This window comes from Callospermophilus lateralis, chromosome 6 (assembly GCF_048772815.1).
Source record: "Callospermophilus lateralis isolate mCalLat2 chromosome 6, mCalLat2.hap1, whole genome shotgun sequence".
Lineage (NCBI taxonomy): Eukaryota > Metazoa > Chordata > Mammalia > Rodentia > Sciuridae > Callospermophilus > Callospermophilus lateralis.
This window is the reverse complement of record NC_135310.1, coordinates 33,742,205-33,752,250: the sequence shown is the minus strand read 5'-3', so window position 1 is coordinate 33,752,250 and position 10,046 is coordinate 33,742,205. Positions and strand designations below refer to the sequence as shown.

At 37.7% G+C, this 10,046-nt stretch overlaps 1 pseudogene; it reads right to left on the bottom strand.

Annotated features, from left to right (window-relative positions):
* On the bottom strand, nucleotides 1-6,702 carry LOC143401817 (vascular non-inflammatory molecule 3-like; annotated as a pseudogene).
* Between the last annotated feature and the right edge of the window lie 3,344 nt (nucleotides 6,703-10,046).

Here is a 10,046-nt window from a genome sequence, read left to right as displayed (position 1 = left end):
TTACAAATTCCCAGGTCCCTGTCCTAAGCGCGAAGGATCTTTTCAAACACTCCTCCATAGAGAGCCATAACTAAGACAGACAAAGGGACTCCACTTTGGCTCCTTAGACATCCATCTCTTGAAACCTAATCAAAGAAAGCAAAGGATTACTTCCAATGCAGAGCTTAGTTTCCAGCCCAGGGGCTTTGTTTCATAGCATTCCTCCTAAAGCAACACAAGGTTGTAAAAAGTAAGCAGGATTTGGTATCCAAAGATTCAGCCTCTTATTTTGGGTCCAATAATAGAGGAACTTTGGGTGAAAGTGCTGCAAATAAATCCATTTGACAGGTGATCAAATAAGATAATGCATTTTTTAAAAAGTGCTCTCTAAGCTCATGAAACACTATACAAAGTATTAACTCTTACTATCATTACAACAAATTCTCAAACTAAAACACTCAAGAAATAAATCATAGATGTACCATTTTTAACTTGAACATTCTATACCATGCAAAGGTACAGGACATTAGTTGCCATTATCAGCAATCAATGCATCAATTTTGATTTCTCTGTGACTTTACTGTTGCCTTGCATTTCAACATCACACTTCTGAAAAAAAAAAAAAAAAAAGAATCCTAACTCCTCTATCACAGCACAAAGATAATCTAGAACCACAACTTTCATTCCTCTCATGGCTTCCATATGTCTTTAAGGTGTGTCTCATAGAATGTGAATGATAATGTTTCCATATTGTCCCTTTACTTTAAAGATCATCATTATGCTGTTCTACCACATCTGCACAAAGAAAGTCATCGTCTTGAAAACCTCCTACCTTGTAATGTCTTTCAGGGACAAGCTGACTCCTACTTAGGACAATCTGTGGGAAAACATAGCTTGTTGCAAATGTGATGCTGAGGGAGAAGTCCTCAAACTTGGTAAAAGCTGAACCCACGAGCTCCCCGCAAGTTCTCAGGGCTGTGGTTTGGCATTTCAGTAATATGCATATCTATACAGAAAATAAAAGTAGTCATAAAAATTTGAAAATATTCTCTCAGCTGAATTATTCTATTTCAGAGTAGAGGAATGTTTTAGTTGCCTTTTAAGCAATGTTGTTTAATTTCAATCACAACTTACTTGTGAATTCTAATGCCAATTTAGTGAATCCAGATTTTATGTTTTTAGAGAAGACAAATGGGATAGAAACAAATTTTTTAAATCAGAGTGTATTTCACATAATCATAGCTATTTCAAATTCTAATTTGATTATTTCATAAACTGTTTAATTAAATATCTCTTTTAGAGATATGGCCATGTGGCTAAACTGGGTCACAATTGAAAACAGGAGACCTCAGTTGAAGATGATTTGAAAAACACTATTTGACCTGGTGGAAAAAAGAATGCACAGAAGTTTCATCTTTTTAAACTTAAACTTGACCTGCTAAGAACTAATCAATCTACTTTATGTTTTTACCTTGCCAAGAAAATTAACTCATTCTTGCTATGATGAAACAAATTGAGTGTTCTGGGTGAAAAAAAAAAAAAAAAAAAAAAAGATTAACATTTTACCAATTTTGACTGACTCAGCATAATTTTTAAAGAAAGGTAATGATGACCTGGAAGAAAAACTAATAATTATTAGTAATGCAACAAACACACTTATGCATGTTTACCTATAAGTAATATTGGCCTTCTACTGTGTGCAGTCCATCAAAAGCTCCCAGAGCATAGACCTCATCTACTGGCTTCTCAGACATCTTGTAAGATAAATAACAAACAGATCCTTCTGGCAAACTGTGTAATTTCCTTAAGTTCAGTGAAGGTGAACTCATCAAAATAAACCATCCGCAGAAAATCCTGCTGCTCAGAAGGGAAGAACTTGACACTTTTGGCATAAGCACTCCAGTCAAGGGCTGCAGGGTAGGTGGGATTGCTGAGAGGCCAAGACTTCTGTTCTGATAGCATCAACTGGCCACTCTCTGTTTCCATGTCATAATGATACACACTGAGTGCTTCTGGGGCCTAGATCCTACTCCCTATGGCCAACAACAACAACAACAACAACAAATGCAAATATTAATTTCAATTTTATTTATTTATTTATTGTGTGTGTGTGTGTGTGTATGTTGCTGGAGATGGAACCCAGGCAGGGCCTTGTACAGGTCAGTCAAATGCTCTACCACCTCAAATTTTTTAGGGTGATATGCTACTAGATTAATCCCTTGTGAAATTAAAATTATTAAGTCATAAGCATTTTCAAGACAGTTAGGGAGATGGCTGTTATATTGAGCTGTGAAACTCTCATTTGTTTTTCTTATTCTTCCCTTTTCTAAGCAAATCCAACAAAAAAACTGGAACATTCTCCCAAATATGAAAGATAATTTCAGCTCTCCACTGATCTAGTTAATTTATTTTTGTCTGGGATTCCTTATTTTCATCAACAAACAAGTAGTCAGGAGGATAAGAGGGGAGCATGCATTACCTTGAACTTGGATACTTTAAAGGATAAACTCTAAAAACCTGAGAAGTTGAAAATGATTTTATCATCCGAATAAGATTTATTTCATGATAATAATAAATGTTGGCTGGGATATTTCTTTTAAAAAATATTTATTTTTTAGCTGTAGATGGACACAATACCTTTATTTTATTTATTTATTTTTATGTGGTGCTGAGGCTCGAACCCAGGGCCTCACACGTACTAAGCGAGTGTTCTACCTCAGAGCCACAACCCCAGCCCTGGCTGGGATATTTCTTAGACTGGCTCTGACTTTTTACTTATTTTGACTTCTCTCTTCCCCTCATATAAGATTGAGATAATGTTTGCTTCTTTTATTTACAAGAATGATGTTCTTAAGTAGAAACCAGTATTATTATTAATTTTGTGATGATAGAATTAATACATGCATTAATCATTAAAGAAAATTGTGGCTTCTTTCTTACAGTCCCTGCCCTTTGCCTTTCTGTCTTCTCTGTGTAGTGGGTAGCTCTCCTGTTGCCATTCCTTCCCCCTGAAAATGTATGCCTGCTCCAAGTCCATCTCCTCTCACTCTTTGATCAGGACCAATGCCAGATGAGAGCCTCAGCAGCTTGGCAGTCCAGAGTCCCCTGATCTCACTTGTCACTAGCTTTCAAATCATTGCCATTTCAAGAGATGTCAATGTAACAGCCAAGCTCATTGGGGCTGGGGCTGCCGCATCGGGGGTGGCTGCTCCGGGGCTGGGATTAGGGTTGTGCTTGGGAGCCTCACCACTAGTTATGCTAGGATCCTCCTCTGAACAAACAGCTCTTCTACACTACAGGACCCTAGGAGGCCATGGGCTCCTTTGCCTGATGGTGCTCTTTCTCATCCTCTTCGCCAAGTGAAGGCACTACTTCCCCTACCAGTAGGTGCTCCTGTCTCTCATGACTCCTCTGCCCTGTATCTTCCTTTTCCTAAATCTCTCCATACAGTCTGGGCAAAGTTGTTGGCTCAGGATTTGACTGGGGGATGATAAATTCTGTTAGGAAAGGGAAGGGAAGGGGAGGAGAGGGAAGAGAGGGGAGGACAGGGGAGGAGATAGATGGGAGGGGAAGGGAAGGGAAGGGAAGGGAGGGGAAAGGGAGGGGAAAGTGTGGCTTGAAAATCAGTAAAGAGTTGCCAAGACTGTCACTGCCACTATGTGCATGACTGGCATGAGTGACCTGTCATGTGCATGCTGGTGTTGTGGGTATTCGCAGCAAGCAGGTTGACTCCCATGGCTCTAGCCCTTGCAGGATGGAACAGGATAGCAGAGAGGAGGGGCAGTGTGTTGTATCAGGTCCTGGGATACAGAACACTGTCGACTTGAAACTCCTTCACCACCACCATAGCCTGGTTGTAAGAAAAAAAAAAAAAAAAAATGTCAAAACAAGTGAAGGTGCCAAACTTCCCAAAGGGAGTGTCAAAAGTCACAAATTCTGCATCCCTAGGGAAGTCAAATTGAATTTCGGGGGCAAGAAGATTGTACTGTTATCAAAAAGCAGAGAAGGGGGAAATAAGTATAAAGCAAACTGACAACAGATGTGGTCAACGCCCATTAAAAAAAAATTTTTTCCTCCTATATATGTTGAATTGCTCATTTAAAACTGTTACACATGGATTTGCATGACTCATGCCCACCATTATACCAATGAGGATTTTTCACTGTGACATTAATGAAAAAACTTCACTTTTCTCTGACCAATGAATGAAATTATATCTACAAGTGATATTTAAGATGTGAATATTTCTGTCTTAAAAATCATAGGATGAAATCTTGAATCTTATCATTTTCAGGTTATTTTCTTTATTCTTTAAATATCGACACCACTCCATATGTGAAGTCTAATGCATGTTAATAAAATAAACTTTGTCATGTCTCCCTGTGATACTGCTAACAAGTGAGATAGACTTAAAATTAATTTAGACAGGGGCTGGGGATGTGGCTCAAGTGGTAGCACACTCGCCTGGCATGCGTGCGGCCCAGGTTCGATTCTCAGCACCACGTACAAAGATGTTGTGTCTGCCGGTAACTAAAAAATAAATATCAAAAAATTCTCTCTCTCTCTCTCTCTCTCTCTCTCCTCTCTCACTCTCTCTTAAAAAAATTAATTTAGACAATGCAATAATTAAATCTTGTTAATTAGTAAGCCATTAGTAATTATTTTTCCACCTGATTATTGGTCCAAAAGTCCACTTAACCTCGGCTCAGGAGTTCAGCATATGCTTGGTTTGGGATTTTATTTGGCCTGATGTATGCGTAGGTGAGCTCTTTCATGAGCTATTTCTCCACTCCTACTGGACATATCTAGTTCCTTCATTCACCCCCAGGTGGTAGTGCATTCTTCCTCCTTAGGTGAACAGCTCAGGAAAGGATGGGACCTAATTGGAATCAAGGAATGATGAGACTATGCATATTCTCCCCTTGGATTTTATTCACAAGGATGTGAACTCTGTGCTCCAAAAAAGTCACAGGCTTAAGTGGGGAAGATCAATAGGAGTTTTCAATCTGGAGACAATAAATGGGGTTTTCTAGAAAGAAAAGTTCAAGGAATTGAGCATAATCCCGAGTGGGCCCATGCCAGCCAGTCTTCAAGCCCTCTTGCTTGAATGAATTTGAAATAGAGACAAAAAGTGGAATGGTGGTTGCCAGGGGCTGGGTGGTGGGGCAACAGGAATTATTGCTTAATGGGCATAAAGTTTCAGATGTGCAAGATGAAAAGAATTCTCAACAAAGATGATGAAAATGATGGTTGTGTAACAATATGAATACTGATACCACTTAAAATAGCTAAGATGATACATTTTGTGTAATGTGTACTTGTCATAATTAATAATAATAATAATAATAATAGGTATGAACTTGGTGTTGCTGTACTCTGTGGCTTCTAAAAGGAAAGTCACCCTGACAACAGCTGTTAACAATAGCAAAAAGGGCTAAAGGGACAGATGATATGGTTTGACTCATTGAGTGGCAGACTGCACCTGAAAGATCTACCCTTATCGTGACACTATTTGTTCAGGTACTGTTTTGGTTTGGACCTGGAATGTTCTCCAAAGGTTCATGTGTTGAAGGCTTGGTTTCCAAAGCAGCAATGTTCAGATGTGGAGCTTTGGGAAAGTGATTTAATCATGAGGGCTCTGACTGAATCCGTGGGTTCATAACTAAATGGACCATTGGGAGGGGGTGGAAAATGTGGGAGGTGAGGACTAGTTGGAAGAAGTAGGTTATTAAGGTGTTCTCTGAAAGAGTATCTCTTGTCTCTAGCCCCTTCCTTGCTCCCTCTCTCTCTTCTTTTCTGTAGTCCTAGGGGTTGAACCCAGGACTTTGCACATGCTGGGTAAGCACTCCACCACTGAGAAACATTCCCACCAGTCTCTCTCTTTCTCTTTGTTTAACTTGCCCTCATGAGGTGAGCAGCTCTGCTTCACCATGTGCTCTTCTTCAAGATATTTTGCCTCTCCAAAGGCACAAAGCAAGGGAGCCAAGTGACCACAAACTGAAACCTCAGAAACTATGAGCCAAAATACATCTTTTATCCCTTAAGTTGATTTTCTCAGGTATTTTGTCACAGTGACAAAATTAGTTAGCACAGGTACCTAAGCAGAGAAATTCTCCTCTTTTTTAAAAGCCAATTTCTTTGCAATCAAATAAGTCCTAATGAAATAGATGGGAGCTTAGTATAAAATATTAACAAAATGGGCCAAAAAAATACTAACTCTGACACTAAATCATGGATGAAAAGGCTATTTCTCCTTTCTCAGAGAATATTAAAATATTTGTGAGGCTATTATCACATGTGCTTTCGTATTCTGCCATATTCTATTTTATGGCTAAATCAAACATGTAATCCTTCTTTTGGATTGAAATAAATTAAATCCCCTTTCCAGCTCAAATGAGTAATGATTATAAGATGTATCCATAACCGTTATCTTGCCAACATTCAACAAACAAACATGCATGCATATCTTGACTGACAAGAAAGAAAGTCAGGTTTATCTAATGCAAAAGTAATTCTCACTTAATGGTAGTGGACTACCAGACTGCCCTCAGAATCAAACATCACATCAGTATTGTATTGGTAACTGCCATCAAGGGGATCCTGAGGGTCACTGGCATTGCAAGGTTTCTTGTCCCCAATATTTGCCACAACATAGATAGAGTTGTCCTTGGCGAGGCAACTGAGTCTCTCTTGCATTGGTGTGTGGAATAATTCATAAAACATTGCCTATGACTATATTTTAGTGATTTCCAGAATACCAAGTGATACTTTATTTTCCTGCTTTTCTTTTGAGCTGTAGGTCAAGAATCAACAGAAAAGATTTTAAAACTCACAGGCAATATAGTGCTCATCTTCATGAAAGTTAACTTTTTGAATGTGCCAGACTCCAGGTTTCAGTGAAAAACTGAAGCACAGAAGGGATGGAGGAGGCACTGGAGGAAGAGAAACACCACTGTCTCTTATAAGTGCACCCGGGAAGGCAAGGGAAGGGTTTGAAATTTAGCAGATTCTTCTGTGTGAATGACCTCATGTATAAACCATAATCCTACTCGTTTGCTGATAGGAAGTGGGGCAAGAGACACAAGTACCAGACGACAGGAAACAGTTGGTCCTCTGCGGGCCATCTTCTATAGAGAACCAATGCAGCATTATGTGGGGGAAATGTAAACAAACAACACTTCACAGTGCTGGCTCAGTTTTCTTATTTGTCAAATATGACAAATGAGACCTATCTTAGCACTCATGAGAAAAATATAGACCATGAAATGGCTTTTCAGAGTAATGCTAAATTCATCCATATTTGGAGATATTTATCCTAGAAATAAGAAGCTAGCTGTAAATATTTAAAGGGCTCTCATTCAGGGATATGGGTCATGTATATGAATGTAATATACAATATACAAAGACCAAAGGAAGTTATAAGGGGGATAGATTTCAGTAGAAAATAAGATAATAAATGTTTGGAAACCAGACCACTGTGGGTGAATAATGGATTCCACTAGTCACTCAAATTTTCAGCATAACAAGGTGCAATCAGGCACCCAGTATGGCTTAATCCAAGTGGATATTTGAATTCCCACTGATATAATTATCATATACAGGCCTTAAGCCTCTTTTTTTCTTGTAGTTAAAATGCAGACTGATGCCTCATATCACTAGTGATAAATTGAAGATGCACAGTACAACAGAGACAACATCTGTAAGTGCTCACTAAATAAATTACAGTAATAAACTAATTATAAGAAGGAGATCTAGCAAAGTGATGGCTTTATGCCTTCTGAGGCTGTGCACAATCTCTCCAGGATTTCTCAGCCCCTCTGAAAGGGACAGATTAATGACTTATTGATTTAGACCTTTTCTTTTCTTCTTTTGGGAAAAAATCAGGAAATATTATAAATATTTATGTTCATTAAAATCTTTAATAAGTCCTTACTTTGTTTAATTTTTCTTTTGTTGGCAAAAATGCCCACCGTTTTAAGTAGTAGTATTTAAATTCATAAGCATGATCACGTTGCCCTTTATCAGGGATAAACATTACCAGGGGAAAAAACTGTGCCTTTCTTTTCCAGTGTTATCATTATATTAAACACTGGGTTTCTCCTTATTTAAAACAGACTATGAGCTTGTCCACTGGACTTGCTAAAGTGTCATTCGTTATTTACCTTCTCAAGTTAAAATAATCGTCTAACACTCCCAGTCTAATGGCCATCTTTCTCTTAGGAAAGTTAGTTTTACCAGTCTAAACTAGTCAAATATAAGCCTTTTGAATTATGACAAATAGCAACTGCTTTCTGCTTTGAAAGTCTCATAGGCAAGTAGATGTGAATCATAGTTACATAGTTTCTGTAAACACAAACTATGTAATGTTTACAGAATATCTTCTCAGTGGTGGAAATCCTGAGGCTTGACCCACATGGGAGATTGGGCATCATAGCAATGGGAGGGATTTGCCCTCCCATTGATTCCATGTGGTCAAAATTATTAAATTCCTTTTTTTTATGCATATATGTGAACAGTGCATGTAAATTTAGAATTATCAAATGAAATTACTTTTGAAATTTTACCATTTAAAGAAATTACATAGGAACTATTTTAGAAGTAAACAACTACACCTAATATATACTTTTCCATAAATATTTCTTATTCAATATACAATTTTCTTTTAAGAAAATTACGCCTAAACCACAACTATTAATCAGGACAAACTACAAAAGTTTGGATTCAGTTCCTTTTCTTTAGGAAAAAAAAAAAAAACGCTATGGTATAGCTGACATTGAAGAGAGCACTGTAGTGCACAGGTCCCCTGTGTGTCACTTCATTTGAAACTCTTGTCTATTCTGTAAAGGAAGTAGAGAAGAAATTTATTACCCAATTTTTTTATGTGGTTTTTACAATTTTTTTGTGTGTACTTTTTACAAATAAAGAAAAGAACAGAAATGCCAAGCATTTAGGTTATACACCTCACATCACTCAGCATAGGAGGCAGTAAAATGTGGAATCAGAAATAGTGCTTCCTACCGGGTGCCATGGCACACACCTATAATCCCAGTGGCTCAGGAAGCTGAGGCAGGAGGATCCCAAGTTCAAAGCCAGCCTCAGCAAAAGCAATGTATGAAGCAACTCAATGAGACCCTGTCTCTAAATAAAATACAAAATAAAGCTGGGGATGTGGCTCAGTGGTCAAGTGCCCTGAGTTCAATCCCTGGTACCCCACCTCCCACTAAAAAAAGAGAAAGAGTGCTTCCTGCTTCAAGTCTCATGCAATTTCCATTCACCTTGTTAGTTATGCTGTAAATCACAGTAACAGCAACACCCTTTGGAAATACAGACTCATTCTCCTTTTTACCATTCCTATGAAGGGCAAAGTTGTTCACAGATAATCAACTCACTTATATCTGACAACATAAGTCCTAGATAGTGCAACTTTCTTGCTTGCTAAAACACAATTAACCATGTTTGTTATATTAAAAATGTGTCTACACCAATTGTTAAGTAAATTGCAGAAAATCAAGGTTAGGCATAGTTTTTGTGCTACTAGCACATATCTTAAAAATCAATAGTTGCTCAAGAAGACTGCCTAATAGTCTGAAATATAAAAAACTTAAGCTGAGTACTTTGTGAAAACCTGGATGGTTTGTGACATGAATAAGGCTGAGTCTCTGGGTCTCTCCTGAACCTGGAGAGATCTGAAATAAAGTGTAGAAAACTGAGGAGACAAGATTTTAGCGGTATACATTATCTTTTTGTTTATAAAACATGTTGATATTTTTTAATAAAGCCCTCTTCCCTAAATATGTGCACTATTATATAACTCAAAAGTCCATTTTTCAGGAGGTTATTTCTGTGTCTTTGAATAAGCTAAACAATTTTAAGACATTAGATGTAGATTGGTCCTACCTTAATGTTGTCTGGTTATTTAAACCAGAGTCTCTAACATCTTCCTTTCCCTCTACTCCCACATCCAATTCCTCTTAATGTTTCCTTTAAACTTGTCTATTTTAATTTATTATACTAAGCTAGCTGTCAGATTTTTTTTTTACTTATCTTCTTATCTCCACAATGAAGGT